Below are 10,498 nucleotides of genomic sequence, written 5' to 3' on the forward strand. Positions count from 1 at the left end.
CGCACCTCGCTGCCCACCTTGGTGTGCTCTGAGGTGCGCACCCGGGAGCGCTACGAAGTGTGCTCCAAGGTGCGGCGTGCACGTTGTCGGAGCCCGGTTTGCCCCGGGTGCGCACCTCGCCTGCACCTTGGCCGGGGTGGGCACCTTGGCTGGGTTTGCCCAGGGTGCGCTCCGAAGCGGGGTTACTGGAGCGCCCCCTCTTTTTTTGTCAGAGCGTTTGGTGGGGTTTCTCGCATTGGCTCTTCCCAGGCCCGGTTGTTGGGTGCGCTCCCACCCTGGCGCGCGCGAAGTTGGAAGTTGGGTTAATTGCCCGGGCGCGCACCTTCGCCAGGGTGGGCACCTTGGTGCGCACACCTTGGCTGGGCTGCGCACCAGGGCGGGCTCAAGATGGCACCAGCATTCCCTTTTTCTCACTATCTTTCAAAACGGAAATTTTAAAATCTCGTTTTTTTTTTGCCTTTTATGGAAATTAGTGAAGGCATCGCATCAAAGGTGCGCACCTCGCTGCCCACCTTGGTGTGCTCCGAGGTGCCCACCACGGTGCGCAACGCCGGTGCGAACCCGGGAGCGCCCCGATGTGTGCTCCAAGGTGCGGCGTGCACGAAGTCGGACCCCGGTTTGCCCCGGGTGCGCACCTCGCGTGCACCTTGGTGCGCACACCTTGGCTGGGTTGCGCGGCCTGGTGGGCACCATGGTGCGCACCAAGGAGCGCTCCGAAGTGTGCTCCAAGGTGCGGCGTGCACGAAGTCGGAGCCCGGTTTGCCCCGGGTACGCACCTCGCGTGCACCTTCGCCGGGGTGGGCACCTCGGCTGGGTTGCGCGCCCTGGTGCGCACCAAGGAGCGCTCCGAAGTGTGCTCCAAGGTGCGGCGTGCACGAAGTCGGAGCCCGGTTTGCCCCGGGTGCGCACCTTCGCCGCGGTGCGCACCATGGCGTGCACGAAGTCGGAGCCCGGTTTGCCCCGGGTGCGCACCTCGCGTGCACCTTCGGCGGGGTTGCGCGCCCTGGTGGGCACCATGGTGCGCACCAAGGAGCGCTCCGAAGTGTGCTCCAAGGTGCGGCGTGCACGAAGTCGGAGCCCGGTTTGCCCCGGGTGCGCACCTCGCGTGCACCTTCGGCGGGGTTGCGCGCCCTGGTGGGCACCATGGTGCGCACCAAGGAGCGCTCCGAAGTGTGCTCCAAGGTGCGGCGTGCACGAAGTCGGAGCCCGGTTTGCCCCGGGTGCGCACCTCGCGTGCACCTTCGCCGCGGTGGGCACCATGGCGTGCACGAAGTCGGAGCCCGGTTTGCCCCGGGTGCGCACCTCGCGTGCACCTTCGCCGGGGTGGGCACCTCGGCTGGGTTGCGCGCCCTGGTGCGCACCAAGGAGCGCTCTGAAGTGTGCTCCAAGGTGCGGCGTGCACGAAGTCGGAGCCCGGTTTGCCCCGGGTGCGCACCTCGCGTGCACCTTCGCCAGGGTGGGCACCTCGGTGTGCTCCGAGGTGCGAACCCGAGAGCGCTCCGAGGTGCCCACGAAGTCGAAAGTCGGGTTAATTGCATTGTTTTCCCCGGGTGCGCTCCGAGGTGCGCAACATCGGCGCGCACCAAGGAGGGCTCCGAAGTGTGCTCCAAGGTGCGCACGATGGCGTGCACCTCTGGTGCGCACGATTCGGAGCTCGGTTTGACCGGGGTGCGCACACCTTGGCTGGGTTGCGCACCTTTTGTGCGCTCCAAGGTGCGCACGAAGTCGGAGCTCGGTTTGCCCCGGGTGCGCACCTTCGCCAGGGTGCGCACCTTGATGCGCACGCCTTGGCTGGGCTGCGCACCTTGGTGGGCGCCATGGTGCGCACCTTTCGTGCGCTCCAAGGTGCGCACGAAGTCGGAGCTCGGTTTGCCCCGGGTGCGCACCTTGGTGGGCGCCATGGTGCACTCCGAGGTGCCCAAGATTGGTGCGCACCAAGGAGCGCTCCGAAGTGCGCTCCAAGGTGCGCGCGAAGTCGAAAGTTGGGTTAATTGTCCGGTTTGCCTCGGGTGCGCACCTTGCGTGCACCTTCGCCAGGGTGGGCGCCTTGGTGCGCACACCTTGGCTGGGCTGCGCACACCTTGGCACCCGCGTTTCCTTCATTTTAAATTTTTTTTTTTTACAATCTCTCAAGTGGGAAATTCTATAATCTCAACTTTTTTTGCCTTTTCAGGAAACTTTTGAATGGAGCGCATCATTGGTGCGCTCCGAAGTGTGCTCCAAAGCTCTCTCCAGCTGCGTGCACCTGCCCCGGCCGCGCACCCGGCCCCGCCCAGCTTCGCTCACCTGTCCCGGGCGTCTGGTGCGGAACCTTAGAGTAAGAAACATCACCGTGCACCTTGGCCAACGTGCGCGACTCGACCGAGCGCGCACTGGCCGAGGTGCACACCGATTTCACCTGGGTGCGCGCGCAGCACCTCGGGCGCACCGGGGTGCGCGCACAACGCCCGGGTTGCACCGTGGCCTGTGTGCTCGGGGCGCCTCGGGTGCGCGCTCGGTGTCGCCCCCGCGCGCGCGGTAGTGCGGGCAGCGCACCCCGGCCCGGCCCGGCCCCGACGAGAACGCAAACGGGCAAAAGGTTTATTCAAATAGCATTGCGACGCCCGGCGAAAAACTAAAAAAGGGTGCAACACCGGGACTTCCCGGGAGGTCACCCATCCCAGTACTACTCCGGCCCAAGCGCGCTTAACTGCGGAGTTCTGATGGGATCCGGTGCACTAACGCTGGTATGATCGCACCCGTTATGAGCTTGTCGCAGTGTGTACTTAGCAAACCGCGACCCACGTGCGAATCCACCCCGGCCACCCACCCCCGTCGAGGTGCACACCCTCCCTCGCGAAGTGCGCCCCGTTCGCCAAGTGTGAGCCCTGCCCGGGTGCGCGCACCTTGCTAGGGCGTCGGGTGTGCACCCGGCCCGGCCTACGTGCGTGCACCTGGAGGGGGCGTCGTGTGCGTGCAGTGTCCCGTCTGCAACGCGGTGCCCACACACCACCTCGGGCGCAACGACCTGCGCTCACATGTGGGCCGAGTGCACCTTGGTGCATGTTCGGGGCGCCTCGGGTGCACGCTCGATCTTGCCCCGGTGCACCAAGGCGCTCGGTTTGCCCCGGGTGCGCACTTGGTGCAAGGTGGGCACCCAAAATAGGGATCAAGCACCAAAACACAAGTTTCGGGATGCAAAATGGGACCCAAGGACCACAAATGCGTTCCAAGACCCATGATGGGTCCACGAGAACAAAAATGTGTTCCGAGACTTAATAAACAAATATTGGGTTTTAGGAGAAGAAACATGCTCTGATGCCCAAAACGAGAATCGACCCCGAAAAGGCCACAGGCCAAAAGTGGGATGCGAGACAAAAAAAAATGGGACCCGAGGACCAAAATTGGGTTCCCAGGTCGAAGACAGGGCAACCGGACAAGAAACGACCTCTAAGGCTCGAAATGAGTCCCGGCGACTAAAACTTGACAAGAAGCACCCATCAGGCACCCAACTCGACACCCATGGGATGCCGACCCACCCGGGCTTCCACCTAGCACACCTTGGCACCCACCCACCCTCGCACCCAACCTCGCACCCAACTTAGCACCTTTGAACCCACATTGGCACTCACCCTGACCCTGGCACCTTGGAACCCACATTGGCACTCACCTTGACCCTGGCACCCACCTTTGCACTCACCTTGGGACCCACCCTGGCTCCCACCTCGGCACCCACCCAGACACCCACCTTGGTTCCTTGGCACCCACCTTGGATCCTTGGCACCCACCCCGACACCCACCTTGGCACGCAACTTGGCTACTTGCCACCCATCTTGGCTCCTTGACGCCCACCCCGACAACCACCCCGTGACCTACCCTGGCTAGGGTTGGTGCACACCCACCCTGGTGCCCACCTTGGCACCCACCCTATGACCCACCTTGGCACGCACCTTAGTACCCACCCCGTTACCCACCCTAGGACCCACCCCGTGACCCACCTTGGCCAGGGTGGGTGCCTTGGTGCGCACAACTTGCCTGGGCTGCACACCAGGGCGGGCTCAAGATGGCACCCGCGTTCCGTTTTTTTCACTATCTTTCAAAACGGAAATTTTAAAATCTCATTTTTTTCTTTTTTTTGCCTTTTCTGGAAATTAGTGAAGGCAGCGCATCAAAGGTGCGCAATGCTGGTGCGAACCCGGGAGCGCTCCGATGTGTGCTCCAAGGTGCGGCGTGCACGAAGTCCGAGCCCGGTTTGCCCCGGGTGCGCACCTCGCGTGCACCTTCGCCGGGGTGAGCACCTTGGCTGGGTTGCGCGCCCTGGTGCGTACCAAGGAGCGCTCTGAAGTGTGCTCCAAGGTGCGGCGTGCACGAAGTCGGAGCCCGGTTTGCCCCGGGTGTGCACCTCGGGTGCGCACCTCGCGTGCACCTTCGCTGCGGTGGGCACCTTGGCTGGGTTGCGCGCCTTGGTGGGCACCATGCAGTGCACGAAGTCGGAGCCCGGTTTGCCCCGGGCGCGCACCTCCGCCAGGGTGGGCACCTTGGTGCGCACAACTTGCCTGGGCTGCGCACCAGGAAGGGCTCAAGATGGCACCCGCGTTCCGTTTTTTTCACTATCTTTCAGAACGGAAATTTTAAAATATCGTTTTTTTTTGCCTTTTCTGGAAATTAGTGAAGGCAGCGCATCAAAGGTGCGCAACGCTGGTGCGAACCTGGGAGCGCTCCGATGTGTGCTCCAAGGTGCGGCGTGCACAAAGTCGGAGCCCGGTTTGCCCCGGGTGCGCCCTGGTGGGCACCATGGTGCGCACCAAGGAGCGCTCCGAAGTGTGCTCCAAGGTGCGGCCTGCACGAAGTCGGAGCCCGGTTTGCCCCGGGTGTGCACCTCGGGTGGGCACCTTGGTGCGCATGCCTTGCCTGGGCTGCGCACCAGGGCGGGCTCAAGATGGCACCCGCGTTCCTTTTTTTTCACTATCTTTCAAAACGGAAATTTTAAAATCTCATTTTTTTTTGCCTTTTTCTGGAAATTAGTGAAGGCAGCGCATCAAAGGTGCGCACCTCGCTGCCCACCACGGTGCGCAACGCCGGTGGGCACCCGGGAGTGCTTCGAAGTGTGCTCCAAGGTGTTGCGTGCACGTTGTCGGAGCCCGGTTTGCCCCGGGTGCGCACCTCGCGTGCACCTTCGTCGGGGTGGGCACCTTGGCTTGGTTTGCCCCGGCTGCGCTCCGAAGCGGGGTTATTGGAGCGCCGCCTCTTTTTTTGTCGGAGCGTTTGGTGGGGTTTCTCGCATTGGCTCTTCCGAGGCCCGGTTGCCACCCTGGCGCGCACGAAGTCGGAAGTAGGGTTAATTGCCCGGGTGCGCACCTTTGCCAGGGTGGCACCTTACCTGGGCTGCGCACCAGGGCGGGCTCAAGATGGCACGCGCGTTCCGTTTTTTTCACTATCTTTCAAAACGGAAATTTTAAAATCTCCTTTTTTTTTTGCCTTTTCTGGAAATTAGTGAAGGCAGCGCATCAAAGGTGCGCACCTCGCTGCCCACCTTGGTGTGCTCTGAGGTGCGCACCCGGGAGCGCTACGAAGTGTGCTCCAAGGTGCGGCGTGCACGTTGTCGGAGCCCGGTTTGCCCCGGGTGCGCACCTCGCCTGCACCTTGGCCGGGGTGGGCACCTTGGCTGGGTTTGCCCAGGGTGCGCTCCGAAGCGGGGTTACTGGAGCGCCCCCTCTTTTTTTGTCAGAGAGTTTGGTGGGGTTTCTCGCATTGGCTCTTCCCAGGCCCGGTTGTTGGGTGCGCTCCCACCCTGGCGCGCGCGAAGTTGGAAGTTGGGTTAATTGCCCGGGCGCGCACCTTCGCCAGGGTGGGCACCTTGGTGCGCAAACCTTGGCTGGGCTGCGCACCAGGGCGGGCTCAAGATGGCACCAGCATTCCCTTTTTCTCACTATCTTTCAAAACGGAAATTTTAAAATCTCGTTTTTTTTTTGCCTTTTATGGAAATTAGTGAAGGCATCGCATCAAAGGTGCGCACCTCGCTGCCCACCTTGGTGTGCTCCGAGGTGCCCACCACGGTGCGCAACGCCGGTGCGAACCCGGGAGCGCCCCGATGTGTGCTCCAAGGTGCGGCGTGCACGAAGTCGGACCCCGGTTTGCCCCGGGTGCGCACCTCGCGTGCACCTTGGTGCGCACACCTTGGCTGGGTTGCGCGGCCTGGTGGGCACCATGGTGCGCACCAAGGAGCGCTCCGAAGTGTGCTCCAAGGTGCGGCGTGCACGAAGTCGGAGCCCGGTTTGCCCCGGGTGCGCACCTTCGCCGCGGTGGGCACCATGGCGTGCACGAAGTCGGAGCCCGGTTTGCCCCGGGTGCGCACCTCGCGTGCACCTTCGCCGGGGTGGGCACCTCGGCTGGGTTGCGCGCCCTGGTGCGCACCAAGGAGCGCTCTGAAGTGTGCTCCAAGGTGCGGCGTGCACGAAGTCGGAGCCCGGTTTGCCCCGGGTGTGCACCTCGCGTGCACCTTCGCTGCGGTGGGCACCTTGGCTGGGTTGCGCGCCTTGGTGGGCACCATGCAGTGCACGAAGTCGGAGCCCGGTTTGCCCCGGGCGCGCACCTCCGCCAGGGTGGGCACCTTGGTGCGCACAACTTGCCTGGGCTGCGCACCAGGAAGGGCTCAAGATGGCACCCGCGTTCCGTTTTTTTCACTATCTTTCAGAACGGAAATTTTAAAATATCGTTTTTTTTTGCCTTTTCTGGAAATTAGTGAAGGCAGCGCATCAAAGGTGCGCAACGCTGGTGCGAACCTGGGAGCGCTCCGATGTGTGCTCCAAGGTGCGGCGTGCACGAAGTCGGACCCCGGTTTGCCCCGGGTGCGCACCTCGCGTGCACCTTGGTGCGCACACCTTGGCTGGGTTGCGCGCCCTGGTGGGCACCATGGTGCGCACCAAGGAGCGCTCCGAAGTGTGCTCCAAGGTGCGGCGTGCACGAAGTCGGAGCCCGGTTTGCCCCGGGTGCGCACCTCGCGTGCACCTTCGCCGCGGTGGGCACCATGGCGTGCACGAAGTCGGAGCCCGGTTTGCCCCGGGTGCGCACCTCGCGTGCACCTTCGCCGGGGTGGGCACCTTGGTGTGCAGACCTTGGCTGGGTTGCGCGCCCTGGTGGGCACCATGGTGCGCACCAAGGAGCGCTCCGAAGTGTGCTCCAAGGTGCGGCCTGCACGAAGTCGGAGCCCGGTTTGCCCCGGGTGTGCACCTCGGGTGGGCACCTTGGTGCGCATGCCTTGCCTGGGCTGCGCACCAGGGCGGGCTCAAGATGGCACCCGCGTTCCTTTTTTTTCACTATCTTTCAAAACGGAAATTTTAAAATCTCATTTTTTTTTGCCTTTTTCTGGAAATTAGTGAAGGCAGCGCATCAAAGGTGCGCACCTCGCTGCCCACCACGGTGCGCAACGCCGGTGGGCACCCGGGAGTGCTTCGAAGTGTGCTCCAAGGTGCTGCGTGCACGTTGTCGGAGCCCGGTTTGCCCCGGGTGCGCACCTCGCGTGCACCTTCGTCGGGGTGGGCACCTTGGCTGGGTTTGCCCCGGCTGCGCTCCGAAGCGGGGTTATTGGAGCGCCGCCTCTTTTTTTGTCGGAGCGTTTGGTGGGGTTTCTCGCATTGGCTCTTCCGAGGCCCGGTTGCCACCCTGGCGCGCACGAAGTCGGAAGTAGGGTTAATTGCCCGGGTGCGCACCTTTGCCAGGGTGGGCACCTTACCTGGGCTGCGCACCAGGGCGGGCTCAAGATGGCACGCGCGTTCCGTTTTTTTCACTATCTTTCAAAACGGAAATTTTAAAATCTCCTTTTTTTTTTGCCTTTTCTGGAAATTAGTGAAGGCAGCGCATCAAAGGTGCGCACCTCGCTGCCCACCTTGGTGTGCTCTGAGGTGCGCACCCGGGAGCGCTACGAAGTGTGCTCCAAGGTGCGGCGTGCACGTTGTCGGAGCCCGGTTTGCCCCGGGTGCGCACCTCGCCTGCACCTTGGCCGGGGTGGGCACCTTGGCTGGGTTTGCCCAGGGTGCGCTCCGAAGCGGGGTTACTGGAGCGCCCCCTCTTTTTTTGTCAGAGCGTTTGGTGGGGTTTCTCGCATTGGCTCTTCCCAGGCCCGGTTGTTGGGTGCGCTCCCACCCTGGCGCGCGCGAAGTTGGAAGTTGGGTTAATTGCCCGGGCGCGCACCTTCGCCAGGGTGGGCACCTTGGTGCGCACACCTTGGCTGGGCTGCGCACCAGGGCGGGCTCAAGATGGCACCAGCATTCCCTTTTTCTCACTATCTTTCAAAACGGAAATTTTAAAATCTCGTTTTTTTTTTGCCTTTTATGGAAATTAGTGAAGGCATCGCATCAAAGGTGCGCACCTCGCTGCCCACCTTGGTGTGCTCCGAGGTGCCCACCACGGTGCGCAACGCCGGTGCGAACCCGGGAGCGCCCCGATGTGTGCTCCAAGGTGCGGCGTGCACGAAGTCGGACCCCGGTTTGCCCCGGGTGCGCACCTCGCGTGCACCTTGGTGCGCACACCTTGGCTGGGTTGCGCGGCCTGGTGGGCACCATGGTGCGCACCAAGGAGCGCTCCGAAGTGTGCTCCAAGGTGCGGCGTGCACGAAGTCGGAGCCCGGTTTGCCCCGGGTACGCACCTCGCGTGCACCTTCGCCGGGGTGGGCACCTCGGCTGGGTTGCGCGCCCTGGTGCGCACCAAGGAGCGCTCCGAAGTGTGCTCCAAGGTGCGGCGTGCACGAAGTCGGAGCCCGGTTTGCCCCGGGTGCGCACCTTCGCCGCGGTGCGCACCATGGCGTGCACGAAGTCGGAGCCCGGTTTGCCCCGGGTGCGCACCTCGCGTGCACCTTCGGCGGGGTTGCGCGCCCTGGTGGGCACCATGGTGCGCACCAAGGAGCGCTCCGAAGTGTGCTCCAAGGTGCGGCGTGCACGAAGTCGGAGCCCGGTTTGCCCCGGGTGCGCACCTCGCGTGCACCTTCGGCGGGGTTGCGCGCCCTGGTGGGCACCATGGTGCGCACCAAGGAGCGCTCCGAAGTGTGCTCCAAGGTGCGGCGTGCACGAAGTCGGAGCCCGGTTTGCCCCGGGTGCGCACCTCGCGTGCACCTTCGCCGCGGTGGGCACCATGGCGTGCACGAAGTCGGAGCCCGGTTTGCCCCGGGTGCGCACCTCGCGTGCACCTTCGCCGGGGTGGGCACCTCGGCTGGGTTGCGCGCCCTGGTGCGCACCAAGGAGCGCTCCGAAGTGTGCTCCAAGGTGCGGCGTGCACGAAGTCGGAGCCCGGTTTGCCCCGGGTGCGCACCTCGCGTGCACCTTCGCCAGGGTGGGCACCTCGGTGCGCACACCTTCTCAATGTTTTCTTGCCTTTTCTGGAAATTGGTGAAGGCAGCGCATCAAAGGTGCGCACCTCGGTGTGCTCCGAGGTGCGAACCCGAGAGCGCTCCGAGGTGCCCACGAAGTCGAAAGTCGGGTTAATTGCATTGTTTTCCCCCGGGTGCGCTCCGAGGTGCGCAACATCGGCGCGCACCAAGGAGGGCTCCGAAGTGTGCTCCAAGGTGCGCACGATGGCGTGCACCTCTGGTGCGCACGATTCGGAGCTCGGTTTGACCGGGGTGCGCACACCTTGGCTGGGTTGCGCACCTTTTGTGCGCTCCAAGGTGCGCACGAAGTCGGAGCTCGGTTTGCCCCGGGTGCGCACCTTCGCCAGGGTGCGCACCTTGATGCGCACGCCTTGGCTGGGCTGCGCACCTTGGTGGGCGCCATGGTGCGCACCTTTCGTGCGCTCCAAGGTGCGCACGAAGTCGGAGCTCGGTTTGCCCCGGGTGCGCACCTTGGTGGGCGCCATGGTGCACTCCGAGGTGCCCAAGATTGGTGCGCACCAAGGAGCGCTCCGAAGTGCGCTCCAAGGTGCGCGCGAAGTCGAAAGTTGGGTTAATTGTCCGGTTTGCCTCGGGTGCGCACCTTGCGTGCACCTTCGCCAGGGTGGGCGCCTTGGTGCGCACACCTTGGCTGGGCTGCGCACACCTTGGCACCCGCGTTTCCTTCATTTTAAATTTTTTTTTTTACAATCTCTCAAGTGGGAAATTCTATAATCTCAACTTTTTTTGCCTTTTCAGGAAACTTTTGAATGGAGCGCATCATTGGTGCGCTCCGAAGTGTGCTCCAAAGCTCTCTCCAGCTGCGTGCACCTGCCCCGGCCGCGCACCCGGCCCCCGCCCAGCTTCGCTCACCTGTCCCGGGCGTCTGGTGCGGAACCTTAGAGTAAGAAACATCACCGTGCACCTTGGCCAACGTGCGCGACTCGACCGAGCGCGCACTGGCCGAGGTGCACACCGATTTCACCTGGGTGCGCGCGCAGCACCTCGGGCGCACCGGGGTGCGCGCACAACGCCCGGGTTGCACCGTGGCCTGTGTGCTCGGGGCGCCTCGGGTGCGCGCTCGGTGTCGCCCCCAGCGCGCGCGGTAGTGCGGGCAGCGCACCCCGGCCCGGCCCGGCCCCGACGAGAACGCAAACGGGC

General features: G+C 63.7%; 1 non-coding gene across 1 annotated transcript; it reads right to left on the reverse strand.

Annotated features, from left to right (window-relative positions):
- Nucleotides 1-2,621: 2,621 nt before the first annotated feature.
- On the reverse strand, nt 2,622-2,740 carry LOC131871942 (5S ribosomal RNA). The gene has a single exon (XR_009370132.1). It is a non-coding gene; the product is annotated as a 5S ribosomal RNA (ribosomal RNA).
- Nucleotides 2,741-10,498: the final 7,758 nt, after the last annotated feature.

This window comes from Cryptomeria japonica, unplaced genomic scaffold (genome assembly GCF_030272615.1).
Source record: "Cryptomeria japonica unplaced genomic scaffold, Sugi_1.0 HiC_scaffold_488, whole genome shotgun sequence".
Taxonomy (NCBI): domain Eukaryota; kingdom Viridiplantae; phylum Streptophyta; class Pinopsida; order Cupressales; family Cupressaceae; genus Cryptomeria; species Cryptomeria japonica.